We start from the raw sequence: 5000 nt of genomic DNA, 5'->3' as shown, positions 1-5000 counted from the left end.
AAGGCTGGGTCACTTAGTCCTAATTCATAAATCGAACCGTGGTATAATCTCCCCCATATAATGAATAGCAAGGGGCCTGGTTTATACAACACACACACACACACACACATATATATATATATATATATATATATATTGTCACGCCCTGCTGCATTGCCAGACTTATAACTACTCGGTCCTCGCCCTCATCCCTCAGGTAAGGGAGAGAGAGTAGTCATATCATGGTGATAGGTGATGGGAAGGCTAGAATCTACGTGTGTACATATCAATCCGGATATTTAGCCGTCATTTTTGACGGGTTGGTTGCGTACAATAGTTTGATAGTTTTTTTTTCTATAACATTTTTTTTCCTATATATCTAAAATAAAATTTGAAATGTCCATCGGTGCAAAAGGTAGGCGAAAATTATTACATTGCCTTACCAATAGATGGCGTATACGTGATACAATATAATCTTACCATTACGTGTTAATTGATCAGTACCACTTGGCCACCACTTTTAGCTTGAACTCCCCTTACTAACTACCACTACTAGATTTAATCATCGGAGAATTAAGCACACCGTACTTCAGTTGATGTTGCAATTACTCTCAGATTGTATGTTTTGTTTTAATTGGTGGTTTTCTTTCATTTATATTACGTGTTTATTATTGTATGCAGTAGTTTGTTTGTTTTTTCTCGCCCCATTTATCGGAGAAATGTGTGATGTTACTGGGATTACCAAAATTGGAAATTTGATATATAGCTGATTGTGATGGTGAAAGCATTTATTATTATTATTATTATTATTATTATTATTATTATTATTATTATTATTATCAATAATAATAATACTCTGGATACACAATCCCCCATTGACTTTACAGTTAGCCTCTTCGATCGTGCAAACAAAACCCCGATCATCTATCTTCCTTCCATGTTGATCCGCTTTGAGAGACCCGTTGTTCCTTTGCATTTTTTACTACTATTTTTTTCCGCTTGAGGGCTATTTAAAGTGTGGAACAGAAGGGGTGTGGGCTTTTCGACTGGATAAGTACCCATTATTTGGAGACCGGCCCTTACTTCAAATAATTGCAAGGCATGCTCTCTCTCTCTCTCTCCTCTCTCTCTCCTCTCTCTCTCCTCTCTCTCTCTCCTCTCTCTCTCTCTCTCTCTCTCTCATTAGGCCATTGCTTGAGGGTACACTCGGGCACACTATTCTATCTAATTTATTTTCCTCTTGCTTTGTTGAAGTTTATATAGTTTATATGGGAAATATTTGTTGTGATGATACTGTTCTTAAAATATTTGTTTCCATGTTTCCTTTCCTCATTGGGCTATTTTCCCTGGTGGGGCCCCTGGGCTTATAGCATCTTGCTTTTCCAATTAGGGTAATAGCTTAACAAGTATTAATAATAATAATAATAATAAAAATATAATAGGATACTAAGTAAAGCAAGGCGGTGATCGTTTCATACCTTTGGTACAAATTGCATCTCTCATTTTACTAAGAAAGAAGATTTTCCTCTTCTATAAAGAAATAATACGAAATCATTATAAACGGTTAGCGATGTAGTTCATTTTATTTTCTGTATAAAGTTTGCCTGGTTTTTTTTTCCAAACATGAATATATTACAAATTGACAACTTTGTTGCATAGCGGGTGACTTTATCTCGGATTTATTGGGTGGTATCCCTTAACCTTGGTCTTGTGAATGGTCTTTGGCTGATATAATTATTCATGTATAGAATTCTTTGTATTTTATTGTACAAGGTGAATTTGATAATTAAAACACCTTTAGGAAAAGAGGGTTTGAATTATTTAGTAAAGAAAAGACGAAGTTGCTCAACTGTTCTTTTGTTTGCACCGGAAATCTTACGAAAGGCCTGCGAGTAGTTTTTATGTTTTGTCTTTCCTAAGTATCAAATCTCCTCAACGACTGTCTCTTCTGTATCTGTTACTAAACACGAAACTATAGTTATAGTTTTCTAGTTTTTAGAAATACTCGTAGCAGTTACTATTTTGAAAAGATTGATGCTCAGAATCATCTGTATTTGCTTACATTTGAGTAACTTATCAAGTAATGGAATATATACTTAACTTTGGGAATGTTGCTGCATCAAGGTGCCCCTATTTTGATATTGGTTCACCTTTAACGGGCGATTGCACATGGCTACTCAACACAGACCACTTGGCCCTTTCAAAAAAAAAAAAAAAATAAATAAATAAATAAACAAATAAAAAGGTATTTTTTCATAATATGGAATTATACATTTTCACTTACTTTTCAAATGGTGTTGTTCTCCATACTGCTTTTGCGTTGCTTCTTGGACCTTTTATTTACTGGAGTATTCAGTTTATTTATGGGATCTGTTGTCTTAATAAATAGTTTTAGCCTTATTTTTTATGGGGAACTTGTTTGTCCATATTTGCTTCATTCATTTTTTTCAGATTTTATTTATTTCTATATTTTCAGTGTAAGCTAGGCTCCTTAAAATCTTTTAGCTTTCCTTCGAAAGGATTGTCCTCGTGGTACCTTGTCAACATCACTTGACAATACAATTCAGGTTAAGGCTGGGGAAAGGCATACGAAACAAAGAACACCGGAAATTGTTTTCTTTTTGTTTTGTTTTCACTAAAGTTTGTTTCAAACATCTTTCAAGTGCATGAAGCACAAAGCAAAATCAATGACACTTATATTTAGATCCTCCCTGCGCTATTATACTTAAGTTAATGAAATAGGTATGCCGGATTGCACAAAAACCTTTAATCTGTTTCGTCTTCCGTTATTATATTATTGCTGTTGTTGTTGTTGTTGTTGTTGTTGTCATCACATACACTGAGTTATTCATATTCAATATTATAATTATTATTATTGTTTGTTGTTATCATCACATCAGTTATTCATATTCAATATTATAGTTATTATTCTTATTATTATTGTTATTATTGTTGTTGTTGTTGTTGTTATTATCACATACAGTTATTGATATTCAATATTTATCATCTGAACTGTTTGACCTTCAATAACTGACAGTTTCTAAGGTATGAATCCAAACTAAGCCACAGATTAGACCATGATAGTGGAACGAGCATTCCACGGCACCAATATGTCAGTACTGTCTTACAATTATTCCCTCCCATCCTTTGGCCAATTTTTCCCCCCCCCCCCCCCATTTCTCTGGCCCTCCATCTCTGCCCCCATTCCTCTGCAACCCCCCCGAAAATAATTCCTACAAAAATCATCGAAGTGATTTCTTTATTATATAATTTTAACATCAAGATTGATATCGTTTTTTCCATAAAATCGTGTCCATTTATCGGTATATATTTTAAACGATTTGCTTCATTGGAAGCCACCGGACACGCATTTACGGTTACTGAGGTATTTTGGTTTAGAAACTTTGTCTGCCATGGTGGTAAACTTAAGCATGTTAAAAATATTTAATTTGCTAAATTGTGCTTGCTATTTTGTGGTTATCGTTGTGGTGGATGGTTAGCAGGTAAAATTTTCAGGAATTTATTTCCACATTTTTCTTGGGACGTCAGTTTATCATGGTTTTATTTAGGTAATTTTATTTTATAACTGTGACCTGAACTTGGAGTTAACGTGTGAGAAAATTGGGTTAAGGTTATTAGGTGTTAATGTTTGTGTACATTTCTTTGGGTCTTTCCTTATTTTGTGGTAATGAATTTTTCTTCGTTTCAATTGTTGATGGTTTTACGAATTTTGCACGGCGTGTTGCTCTCTCTCTCTCTCTCTCTCTCTCTCTCTCTCTCTCTCTCTCTCTCTCTCTCTCTCTCTCTCTCTCTGTAAATATAGTTGGGATCCTTGCTAGTAAATGAGTGTCACTGTGACTAGAGCTTCTTTGATGCACATCTATATATATATATATATATATATATATATATATATATATATATATTATATGTGTGTGTGTGTGTGTGTGTGTGTGTATGTATGTATATATATATACCACGTGGTAGATGGATATATAGATATAAAGCCGGAAGGGCCTATGTTGACATGAAAATTATTTTGCCTTCAGAATAAATTAAGCTCTGTAGTAATTATTTGTACTAAGTGTATATATTTTGGTGAAATTTCTGATTATTATTTATTATTATTATTATTATTATTATTATTATTATTATTATTATTATTATTATGACAACTACTACGAGCTACAACCCCAAGGGCTCCAACAGGGAAAGCACCCCAGTGCTGAAAGGCTATAGAGAAATAACGAATAATCTGTATATGAGAAATAATAAAAGAAATCAGACATTAAAACAGAACAATCATATGTAAAATATGAAGCGAGATTGAAGTCAAACTCTTCACCGTAGTAGTATTTGCCTAAGTTTGAATCTCTGAAGTTCCACCCACTTAACCACCAGATTATGAAGGTCATTCCACAGTCTGGTTACAATTGGATCAAAACTTTCAGAATATTATGTGCTATTATAGTCTTATAATCAAAAGGCTGGACTTGATAGTTAACTGCATAACTAGTACTGTGTACAGGATGATACATTCTGGGAATATGTGAATACTAATGATGGTTAGAATTATGAAAAATAATTTGTAACATGCTTAAAGAACTAACGGAACCAGAGATTGATAAGATATTCAGATCGGGGACAAGATATTTAACAGATAGCAAATTTTTATCCGACAGATTAAGTGCGTAAAAGAACATAAGCCTTTTGGGTTCGAATCTTGACTTGGGTAGATACACTTATCGTATAGTTCTTGCAAAGAAAACGGGAATGCGTAAACGCTTAAAAAAAAAAAAACACATTGTGCTCTCACACACATGCATTCGTCACATTTGCTGCATTGCCAAGTAACAGACCGTTGCTTTTTTGCTTAAACTGAGGAAATCCACATTTTCGTGAAGACTTAATTATATGGACTCAACAAATTAGTCCAACTAGTAGAAACAAATTAGTCCAACTAGTAGAAATACTGTATGTAATGTACTTGCTGTAGATTAGGCTATATGCAGTCCCTTACA

The 5000-nt window shown here is 33.8% G+C and overlaps 1 protein-coding gene across 1 annotated transcript in view; it reads left to right on the top strand.

The window, feature by feature from the left end:
• The window catches only part of LOC137639920 (uncharacterized), a 103809-nt gene that overhangs the window by 21098 nt on the left and 77711 nt on the right, over nt 1-5000 (top strand). The gene's annotated exons all lie outside the window — the stretch shown is intronic.

The sequence above is a fragment of the Palaemon carinicauda genome, chromosome 4 (assembly GCF_036898095.1).
Source record: "Palaemon carinicauda isolate YSFRI2023 chromosome 4, ASM3689809v2, whole genome shotgun sequence".
Lineage (NCBI taxonomy): Eukaryota > Metazoa > Arthropoda > Malacostraca > Decapoda > Palaemonidae > Palaemon > Palaemon carinicauda.
The sequence above is the reverse complement of the archived record's forward strand: the minus strand, read 5'-3'. Positions and strand labels throughout refer to the sequence as shown.